The sequence below is a fragment of the Protopterus annectens genome, chromosome 8.part0 (genome assembly GCF_019279795.1).
Source record: "Protopterus annectens isolate FY-2018-M chromosome 8.part0, PAN1.0, whole genome shotgun sequence".
NCBI classification, from domain to species: domain Eukaryota; kingdom Metazoa; phylum Chordata; order Ceratodontiformes; family Protopteridae; genus Protopterus; species Protopterus annectens.
The window spans coordinates 983,710,276-983,722,775 of record NC_056741.1 but is presented as its reverse complement, the minus strand read 5'-3'; positions in this window follow the sequence as shown (position 1 = coordinate 983,722,775).

Sequence of the window (12,500 nt, the reverse complement as noted above, 5' to 3'; positions counted from 1 at the left end):
CTTTTCCTGGATGAGAAACCTTTTGTGATGAGGTATGCCATGTAGAAGGATTTCCTGACTACTGTGGTGATGTGATTATCAAAGAAGAGACTACTCTCTACCTGTGTCCCAAGGTCTCTTATCACACTTTTGATGTTAAGTAGACTACCGCCTATGTGGTAGTTTATTGGTACAGAGTTTTTACCAAAAGGGAGGACACTGCAGTTTTTGGCACTGAGCTTGAGACCATGGCTTTGACATCAGGCATCTGTCTCAGTGAGACCCTTTTGTAGGATGTCCGCATTGTTAGGAGTTTTGATTATGGCTCCTAGTTTGCAGTCATCTGCAAACTTCATTAGCCAAAAACATTCTGTGTTAGTCTGTACTTCAGAGAAGTAGATACCAAACAGGAGAGGACCCAGGACTGAACCCTGTGGCACTCCATTTGTCACTGTTCTGAAGTCAGATTTGGAGTCTGCTACTTTCACAGTGTGGGTTCTGTCAGTGACCCATTTGGTAACCCATCTTGTGACATAGGGATTTATACCTAGTTTAGTGAGTTTATCTATAATTCCAGAGTGGGGGATGGTGTTGAAAGCCTTGGCAAGATCTAGATAGGCTGCGTGAACCACCTTACCCTCATCTATGTCTTTGGTGACCGCTTCAAAGAAATCTATCAGGTTTAGGCCTTTTACAAACCTGAACTGGGTAGGGTCCAGAGTTTGGAGATTACCAGTGTTATTCTTTATAAGTTCCATGATGATACATTCCATAGCCTTGCAGACTAGGCTCATCAGGCTAATGGGGCGGTAGTTCCTGGGGTCTATGGTGGCTCCCCCTTTGTGGAGTTGGATGACCATCACTGTGTGCCATTCAGTGGGCACAAAGCCTGAACTGAGGCAATGATTGAACATGGTACTTATTTGGTGTGCCAGTTTGTTCTGTATTTCATGTAGACGCAGCCTGGGATGTTGTCAGGCCCCATGGGTGCTGTGCTCTTGGCTTTGGAGAGTGTGGTTTTTACCTGTGCAGCCGTAATTACAGGAACTTTGCATTCTTCTAGTATAGAGATGGACCCATTAGTGGGTAAGAGGGGGGTAAAGTTATTACTGAACCTATCTGCCTGGATGATGGCAATATCAGTTGGTTCTGTATATTTAGTGCCATTGTGCTGTAACTCAGAGCAGATCTGAGTGTTGCCATTGAGATTCTTGACATAGCTATAGAACGCTTTGTGTTTGTCGTTAGAATCAGTGGCAACTTTGTTTTCGTAACTAGCTTTGGAGAATTTTATGAAGGATCTCAGCTTCTTACTGAGGCTTTCCAGGGAGTTCCTCCAATCATGGGATTTTACTGTATTTTGCATCAGTTTATTTCTTCGGTTATAGAGTTTGTTTATGGCAGGGGACAACCAGATTAGATTCCTTTTTTTGGAGGATAGCATCTTGGTTCTGTTAGTGATAGCACGATCCATGCACTCATGTAAGTGCTTATAAAGTGCATTTGTGTAGGATTCAGCAGTCGTACCTCTATTGTCTGTCTGCATGGGTGTCGTGAAGTTTGCCCCTTCTGTTTTAAGAAGCGTGAAGTTGGCTTTGGAGAAATTTTTTACGGTGGTTTCCCTAATGGGGGTGTGGGGGCGGGATGTGGATGTCTAGGGTGATTAGCTTGTGGTCGGATCTGACCGACAAGGAATTGACCTCTGGTGTGGAACACCGGTTGCCCATGTTGGCAATGACCAGGTCTAGGATATTGCTGCCCCTGGTGGGGTGTGAATAAGTTGATCCAAGGCACTGGAATTTATGAATTCCAGAAAACGTTGAGCAAAAGAGTTGGTACATGAGTAGTTTTCCCAGTTAATGTAGGGGTAATTGAAATCGCCCATGATTAGGGTGTTAGGTTGTACCCTAATATTTTCCAGTGTATCAAGAAATGAGGAGTGGGAATCCTCTGGCATGGTGGGGGATTTGTAGCAAGCTACAATTTGGATTGCGGTCTTGCCCAGAGTTAGTTGCATTGGATAATCTCAGATGCATTATGCTGAGCAACTAGCCTGGAGGTGTAGATATCCTTAATGAATATGGACACGCCTCTGCCTTTAGTGTTTCGGTCCAGGTTAGGTGGCCAAAAGGTGTGGTATGAATTAAAGCCTGGGTATGCAGGGGTGCTCTCTGGAGCCTTGAACCAGGTCTCCGTCACTGCACAGATGTCGATGTTCTCCATTTTAAGGAGTGCCTTGACTGATTACATTTTGAGGTTTAGACTTCTAGCATTGAGTTGCATTACCCTCAGATTTTGCTTGCTTGTACCGGTTATGGTGGTGAATTTGTCATTTGAAGCTTCCCTAAAAAAAGGCACTATTGGGGTGGCAAGAGCCTTATTCAGTATCCTGAATCCCAAGGGCGATAGGTGCGGGCCATCTCTGGCAAAGCATTGTGGTCTGTCAGTAATGTCATTCCAGGCAGACAGATACTGGATCCATTTAGAATGGCACCAGAAGCTTAGCCAATTGTTGAAGTCAATAATTTTGTCATTGTACTGTGGTAACATTCTGGGTGATGGCAGGATACTACTCAGGGCTAGGGTCATACCTGCCTGGGCTACAAGATCGGACAGCTCCTCCATGTCTCTTTGTCTCTTTTCATGTAATCCAGGGAGGTACATCTCAGGTCATTCACACCAACATGGACAATGACAGAGTCATATTTGTACTTGTTGTGGAGTGACCTGAGTACATGCGTTATGTGGTGGATCCTGGCACCTGACAGTCAGCTGACAGTAACTTTCTCCTTGTTTAGCCTGGTGAGTGGAACATCAGTGTGCCTAACTATAGAGTCACCGATGACTAGAGTGGTGGGTACGTTGTTATGCCTTATGGGCTGTGGTTGAGTGGCCCACTGAGTTTATGAGCTATGTGTAACTTGGGTTGTGTTGGGGGGTGGAGGTTGCTTGTGTTTTGGCTTTAGAGTTCCCTGTGGCTTGGGCAGATTTTATTGAGAGCCTCCACGAATGTAGGTGTGTGCTTTATATTTCTATGTGTGTGTTTTGGTGGTGTAGGTTTTGGGGGACTATGTGATGAGTGTGGTGTGGTGCAAGTGTTTACCTTCTCCTCTTGACTGTCTAGTCCAGTCTTGGGTGAAGAGAGCTTGGCTTCCAGTTTGGCTATAAAAGTGCATCTCTCACAGGTTGTAGTGTTGGGTGGTAGGAGGAGAGGGCTGTCTGTGTACATGAGGCGACTGCATGTATTGTATCATTATGTTACTACTGTTAACAGTGCCTTTGCAGATGACATTGTGATCTGTAGTGAGAGTGTAGGGAACAGGTGGAGGAGACCATGGAGAGGTGGAGATATGCTCTAGAGAGCAGAGGAATGAAGGTCAGCAGGACTAAGACAGAATATATGTGTGTGAATGAGAGGGAGGATAGAGGAATGGTGAGGATGCAGGGAGTAGAGGTGGCGAAGGTGGATGAGTTTAAGTACTTGGGATCAACAGTTCACAGTAATGGTGAGTGTGGAAGAGAGGTGAAGAAGAGAATACAGGCAGGATGGAGTGGGTGGAGAACAGTATCAGGAGTGATTTGTGACAGACAAGTACCAGTTAGAGTGAAAGGGAAGGTCTACAAGAGGGTAGTGAGACCAGCTATGTTATATGGGTTGGAGACAGTGGCATTGACAAAAAGGCAGGAGTCAGAGTGTGACGTGGCAGAGGTGAAGATGTTAAGATTTGCACTGGGTGTGACGAGGATGGACAGGATTAGGAATAAGTATATTAGAGGGTCAGCCCAGGTTGGAAGGTTTGGAGACAAAGCCAGAGAGGCACGATTACGTTGGTTTGGACATGTGCCAAGGAGGGATGCAGAGTATATTGGGAAAAAGATGCTAAGCATGAAGTTGCCAGGTAACAGGAAAAGAGGGAGGCCTAAGATAAGGTTTATGGATGGGGTGAGAGAGGACATGCAGGTGGTTGGTGTGACAGAGCATGATGCAGAGAACAGGAAGAAATGGAAACAGTTGATCTGCCATGGTGACCCCTAATGGGAGCAGCCAAAAGAAGAAGAAGAAGAAGAAGAAGTTAACAGTTCTTTCCCAACTAAGAGTAGATTGCAGATTGTAGTACTGGAACCATACACCCTTGCATGCAAAGCTGGACTCTGAGTACTGACTATCATATTCTTGGTGTGAGCTGTGTGTTATTAGTACTTGCTACTGGATATTGATCTGATATGTGGATATTAACTGTAGACTACTATGTGTATTGAATATGTCATTGAGGGCTTCTGTAATGTAGTAATGGCATAACTATCAGTGTCAGACATCTGTCTGTCAAAACATTAATTCTAATGCATAACCTGTTGGTTAACTGATTTCTGTCTGTCCTCTGTACAGATGTGCAGATGTCAGGTATCCATCTTGGCTGCTTACAGGCAATCTATGCTTCAGTGACACTGACATGTCTTCTCAGCTGTGTTATGAATTCCACAGCTAGGAAACCCCATCCTGTATACACCACATGCCATGGATACCTCAACTGGACTATCACAGTCAACAGAACATGCTTGGGTACAGGTCTCCAACCCAGACACTGGCCATGTTATGTAATATATGTTGCATACATGTCAGTTGGAGCACCTCACTGGCCCTCTGCAAGAGACAGCCAGATGACTGGATGTTGCATTTTACTGTCACCCTGAGGATTACTGATGTGGGATCAGTTGATAAATGGCCTTCTGACAAATGTCAGGTAGCATGATACCACTGTACCCACATACCCTACTCTTCTCATCTCTCCATGGACAATATCCTGGTACACACCTAGGAACACCTGCACCTATGGACCCCAGTACTGACAAATGTGTCAGTGTGCATTGCTGAGATTAACAGTGTCTGTGTGTTTGTAAACTTGTAGTTGATAATACCGTGAGGGCCTTCTCACACACTACATCCCCCCTTTGCCATAGTTAGAAATGGCTGCTGCTGTAATGGACATTAAATGTACCTTGTTACACTCTTCACCCTATGGGCTACCTGGAGCTTGCAGTACCAGCCCAACACCATTGTACAAATGGGTAGATAGGCATGGGTTACCCTCTGAATCCTGGCAAGTGTGTGTATGTGTACAAGTGTGTATATTTGTAGGATACAGCATTTTGAGGCCACATTCTCCAAATACAATACACCTGGCCATACAGTATAAGGGATAGTGATGTTGCTGACATTAGGAGAGTCATGACAAACCATCACCCTACTATCCCTGTGGCACGTGCAATAAATGCATATCCCTGTAGTAGCACTGATGAGGTAGACAAGCGGTTGTAGTGCAGTCCTGGTCAATGTGTGATTGTGGGTATGTCAGAGTATTATCATGGGTTTCAGTGAGTAAAATATCCAATGTAGGGTATCGGTGCTGGGTATACTGTCTTTAGACCATGGTTCCCCCTGTAAATGTCCCAAGGTCCACTGTATGAGGACCACTGTCACCATCAACCATACAGGTAACTGATTACACTATCCAGCCCAATGATGCATGTGCTGTGTGCAAATTATCTATAACAGAATGGACTTACTGACAAGGTAGTTAGCACTGATAATCCCAGGTCTCTCAGATGTGTCTATGACTGTTATGTGTTTGTCAACATGTATATGACAGTATGTCATAGGTTCACAGGTGTGTACTTGGCTAATGGCCGTGGAACCTTTACAAGTCTAGCCCATAGGATTACCCTGGCATCATGCCACCTGACCTTAGTTCCTAGTACCTCTGTCATGTAGAGCCACTGGAGTGATTCCCAGTGTGAATTTTCTATTTCCCATCCACTCATCAAGATTTCTATTAACCTATCCCTCCAGCTTGTTCTATTGATTGTGTTAATGAGGTTGAGTTCTCCAGAGTGTGTATTGCAGAGGGATTTCTTTAGATGTAGCATTTCTAACAGAGCTGGGTCAGACATGGCTTTGTAAGTCAAGCAAAGATCGCCTCTAAGTAGACGATATGAGACAGAAAATAGTTGGAGTTTTTTGAGTCTGTCCATATAGGATAAGTGTTTAAGGTCTAAGATCCTCTTGTGAGGTATTTTTGTGGCCTCTCCAGTTGTTGTAGGTGTCTAGTGAGGTAAATGCTAAATGGGGCATTGTACTCGATGATTGGCCTAATGAGGGAAGAGTAGAGGGAGACAATGACCACTTTCTTCCTGGATGCAAAACCCTTAGTAATGAGATGTGCCACATAGAAGGACTTTCTGACCACAGTGGCAATGTGGTGGTCATAAGAGAGGTTGCGGTCATCCTGTGTTCCCAGATCTCTTATGATGCCTTCTCTGTTCAGTGGACTACTATCGATGTGGTAATTCTTGGGAACCAGATTTTTCCCAAAGGGGATGATGACACATTTTTTGGCATTGAGCTTAAGGCCATGGTTCTGACACCAGTCATTGGTCTTAGTGAGGCTTTCTTTAGGATGCCAACATCACTTGGGGAGGTAATTATGGATCCCAACTTGCAATCGTCTGTGAACTTTTTCAGATACAGTCCCTTTGTGTTGGCCTGAACTTCAGAGAAGTCGATACCAAACAGGAGAAGACCCAGGACCGAAACCTATGGGACTCCACTTGTGACTGGTTGACAGTCTGACTTGGAGTCAGCTACTTTCACACTGTGGGTTCTATCTGTGAGCCAGTTTGCAACCCACCTAGTGATATAGGGGTTGATGCCTAGCTTAGTGAGTTTTTCTATGATTCCTGAGTGAGGAATGGTATCAAAGGCCTTGGCCAAATCAAAATAAGCTGTATGAACCATATTGCCTTCATCCACAGCTCTGGTGACTGACACAAAGATGTCAACCAGGTTGAGCAGGCACGATCTACCCTTCACAAAGCCAAACTGTGTGGGATCCAGAGTTTGGAGGTTCCCTATATCTTTGTTTATTAGGTCCATGATGATGTGTTCCATAGCTTTGCATATCAGTCTTGTCAGGCTAATGGGGCGATAGTTCTCAGGGTCTGTAGCTGGTCCTTCTTTGTGGAGAGGGATGACTGTAGCAGTCTGCCATTCGGTAGGGACAAGGCCTGAGGTGATACTTGATTGAACAGGGCACACAGGTGAGGTGCCAGTTCACTCTGTAGTTCATGCAGAACACAGCCAGGGATATTGTCAGGTCCCATAGAAGATGTATTCTTGGCCTTGGACAGTGCTGCTTTAACCTGTGCAGCAGTAATACTGGGTGCCTGACAATCTACTGGTATTGTTATTGGTCCTTTTGTGGGGGAAAGAGGGGTAAAGTTGGCACTGAATCTGTCGGCCAGTATATTGGCAATATCTGTTGGCTCGGTATAGAAGGTGCCATTGTGCAACAGATCTGAACAAATCTGGGTATTGCCATGGAGATTCTTTATATAACTATGTATTGCTCATTAACACCCAGTACATTGCCCCATTATCATACTATACAAGGCCTGGTGCTATTGCTCACTTAACAAGAATCTTGGGACACACCTCATCCTAAAAGCTGTGTGTTGTGTGCAATTAAGGCCAGACACATTAGTAGTAATAAGTACTTAGATAGGGGTTCTACTCTCAGTATTGCCAAGTAAGTGTGTGTGTGTGTATGAGAAGGGATTTACTTCAGTTTGCAGAAAATATATGTCCCAGAAGATCATCTGTCCAAGAACTGACTGGCAAATGCTAGCATTTCAAAGGAAACATCTCATGGAAATTCATTCCATCAAAACTAGTAGTAGATGTGTAAATGCCCTCTTCCCCACTGTATAGCTGTACAGCAATACTGGAGTTGGTATATATAGTTGGTTGTTGATGTTGTGGACACATCCACCCTCATTGGGGTTATTGCTGTGTGTATCCCCCCACTTAGTTTGCTGTAATACTGTACAGTTTATGTTAACAGGTTAAGTAGTTGTCATGTGCGGCTCTACACCACTCCACACCCTCGAAAGTGGAGGACTGTGCCACCCACACCAGCACACCTATGTTTACCAACTCCAGGATTGCACTACATTGGGGAAGGGGACAGATACCCTGCCAGTACCATCATCAATGACATTAAACTAGCAGATGGATTATTTACTGATGTAATGTTTTGCCTATTTTGTCTTGGTGGAATTACATAGGCTAAAATGGGTTCACTGCAAAATTAAGTACACCCATGTGTACAGTATTCTCTATATATTGCATCAACACCAAAGCCTCTGTGTGTTTGTGTTATACACAAACATGTGGTGTGTGCCACCCAGTACACTTTCCACTGTAGAAGGGCTGCTGACATCAGCCACCATGCAATCACCTGTATACACCCCTCAGACCTACAACCATGTGGCACATGCAGTAACTGTTATACAGACCTGTTACTTGTGTTCCGCTGTACCCAGGATAAGACCCAGTCACTGTTTCATCACAGTGCCATACCCCTTGTAGGAAACAACAGCAGACTAACATCCTGCTGACACATAGACACCTACAACACAAACTGAATACACGATGGAGACCACAATCAGTCAGTGTTAATAACAGCATCATGACTGTTCTGCTACACACCCTGACATGTAAGCATTCAACTTTCCTGCTGAAAACATGTTACACAGCATTACATTGCTACACCTCAGTACATTCACCCTATGCATCAGAACCATATTAGCCTGTCCCTGCATCAATGGTATGGATGACAGGGATGTGGCACAGGTATTATTATATACACAGGGTGTGTTGTGGTTTTGCCAGGGACCTAAGCTGAGGCATTTGGTTGGCATCATGTGTGTGTTAGGGGTTTTTGTTATTAATTGGGCTGTGCAGATGTGGTGTGTGTAGGTATGGAGGTGCCCTAGCTGTGTTGGTGATGCGTGTGTGTGTGTGTGTGTGTGTGTGTGTGTGTGTGTGTGTGTGTGTGTGTGTGTGTGTGTGTGTGTGTGTGTGTGTGTGTGTGTGTGTGTGTGTGTGGATATGTATGCACACAATTGTGCCATGTGGTGCCCTATACAGGGGTTTGTTGGACAACTGCAGACCGTACATGGCAGGGTGTGCATTTCACCGTTCCTGGCCATGGTCATGAGAACTGTGCCTGCCAGGGGTTCCACGGGCACTACCAGGTACAAGGCCAGATATGGTACTCTCCCCTGATGATGACAAATGTCTGCTGGATCCGTGTCCCTGTTGGGTCCGGCCAGGGCCACGAGCACATGGCCTGCTGTGTTGTGCTGTGGACAGCATCCCCCTGCCATGCTGATGCTGGCACTACCACTATGGGAGCAGCTGTGACTTATTGCACATCCACGTAGACCTCCACCTGTTGGTGTTGCTGAAATACGTCCATGTGGCTGTCACCCTACTCCCACCATATGCTCTAACACAGGCATTGCATGGTTGAGGATTCCCACCATCTCACCAAACTGTCTATCCAGGACCTCTGCAAAATAATGGTGGGCACCTACAAGATCACGGATTGTGTCGATTACAGCAGAATAAGTAGCCCTCTGGAGCCTCAGACTCTCTCTGGTCTAATGTTCCATATGTGCCTGTGCCTCCATGATGGCCCAAAACATGCATCTGGTGACACATGCTGTGGCACTTCTGCCAGGGGCATGATGGCCATCAGCCCTCCTACGAGCACCCCTGTACATCTGCCTGTGTAGAACTTTGCCAGTCATCTGGCTATGACTGCTGTGTACAGAAACACTTGCCATAGTCACCACACTGTCCTGTCCCATGCTACCACCCACCGACTGTCCCTCATCTATGTCCACTGGTGATGGGGTATGTATAAGCAATGTGACTGTGTGAGGATGGGGTGGATAACAGTGGGATGTCAACAGATGTCACAGCTTCAGCACCTGACAACCCTGCCTGTGCCTGACCATACCTATCATCATTGTCAGAGTCTGTATAGACACTGACATCAGTTTGCCTACAGGAGGGACCTTGACCCACCTCACCACCTGTGAGGGGAAAATAAAAAACGTACATTAAGACCTGTATGTCATTGCTTTCCTGTACACACATGCATGCACACACACACACACACACACACACACACACACACACACACACACACACACACACACACACTTACAGGTGAGGTGGCACAAAGATATTACACAGACCTCTCATTACCCAACTGTCAACATGCATGACATATGGCACTCAACAGCATGCACTGCAGTCATACTCAATCCCTGTTACCAGCATTATACATCTTTGTGATGCATGAGTTGTGTTAGTAGGTGATGCCCCTTCCCCTGGAACATACTGCACCCATGTGCACAGTATTGCTGTGCACCTATCCAGCACCCTGGCATGTACTGTGCACCATACATCACAAGTGTACACACCATTGATGAATGTGTATATGTGTGACAGTTATGTTTGCTCTGTTGCTCACAGCCCCTATGTGTTTGTCTGACACATACCTGAGATGATATGAGGACAGATGTCAATAGCAAATGCCTGACATCTGATTTGCAGATCTCATCATCAGCAGTGCCTGTATGAGCAATACAATCCAATTACACTGACAACCTTCAAAGTGTACTGTGGCTATGAGGAGTGTACACACCCTTATTGACATGCCACCTTCTTCCCTGATATGCCATGGGGCCACAATACTGTTAAAATTACACACACCTGATATGTGACATATGACCTGTGCAATCAAATACAGTATCAAACAAATGTGTTAGTTCTGCAGATGCTGATTGAGATGCATACAATATGTGGGTTGTATAAGTGTGCACACGCTTAACATGATGGTTTGTTGCAGCACCTGTTAAGTGAACTACAGTAGTCACCATTCCTGGAAGGGGTATACTAGCATGGCCCATCTTCACTTGCCATTATTTGGTCACTCCACCCTACAAATGTCCCCCAACTCTGCCAGATTGCAAGGTCAGCTCATGTGCACAACCCTTGGAGGTCGCACAGTGCCTTCACTGATGCTGTGGAGTCAGGGTTATGTCTGGCACAATGCATGACCTTGACTGTGTTCAGATACAGCCATTCTTAGTGAGCATGCTTCAGTTCACTGTTGTGTTTCAGGCTGACAACCCTCCCCATCCGCAGCCTTTTTGCAGATGCTTGACAACTATGGGACACACATGAGTGTCATTTCACAGTGTCCCAAATTCAGAACACCATGTCTACTGGCCTAGTTCCTGCTAATGAACAGCAAACCTAAAGGTGTACACTGGCACCAGCAAGGTACAGATGGGGATGGTGGGCCTGAGGTGGAGTGAGGTGTTGCTTGTGCAGCACATGTATCTTTATTAATACTGTCTGTAGGTTTCAGCCTTGGTCTTGGTACACCATTACACATTGCAACACATGCCTTTGGGAGACTTGATGTTATGCATATGCTACCTGTACAGAGCCCTGGATGATGTCTCCTGTGGAACAACTCTTCCATCTGATTACCCTAACCCATAGACCACACTTATGCAGATTCCAGGTAATTGTTGACACAGGTACTGCACAGGCAGTACTTGCTAGACATTCCTGCAAGTCTCTCAGTGTTGCTGCATGTTTCTGGGCAGCCTTCATGACCAGTTTGCAACATGTGTTACTATCTGTCTTGGATGGGGATCTGTTTATTTTCTACATTAATGTTGTCCCATACTTAATCGTCACATACATGCTTGTCTGCACTGTTTGTCATGGTATATGTAATGGTGAGGTAAGGCTACATCTTCCACTGGTTTGTAAGTTGTGTGCAAGCCATGGCTGCCTCTGTTGAAGGTGAGTGGGCAAATGACAATGACATACTTCTTGGACAGCAGACCATTACTTGGTGTGACATTGAGGACCTGTACTTGATGGGAGGTGCGTACTCAAGAAGAGTGAATGCTGTCAGTACCTCAAAAGCTGTTTCCACAATATGTTATTTGGAGTTATGCACACATATGCTTCCAGTGTTTAAGTATGTATTCCCCATATTTGTTGTCCTAACATAGGATTTCATATTACACATTCATTGCTCATGTTAGGATCACATTACAGTTTGTAAAAGTTGTGGAATGTGGTGGATATGCTGTTGTGTAGACCTGTAAAAGTTGCCATTGTAATAGTGGTATATACACTGTTGTAGCCACTGTACAAGGGTAATATTTTAGACATGTCCCTGCTGTAGGCCATTTGTCCCAACATTATGTTCATCTCTGTCCACACATCTTGCACTGACAGGTTGTTAGTTATACTACAGGACTCTTACATACCCTTTAGATATGCCACCATGGTGACCAATGTGACGCAGTGCAGTTAACAGCAACAATAAGTGAACATGTACAGCATGCATTATGGGTAGGTGTGTTAAATGTGTGCATGGCAAATACCATGACCATAACATGGCTGGTGTACTGGCAAACCTGAAGAAAAAAAATCCATACTCACCAGCTAAGGCTGCTGCCCCAGAGGTATATCAGAGGGACCTGCATAGCTGTGTGAGAGATGTGGTGTCAGTAGCCACACCTGTGGCATTGGTACAGGGTGGGAGCAGCATTTCAGTACATCAACAGTACAAGCCCACAAT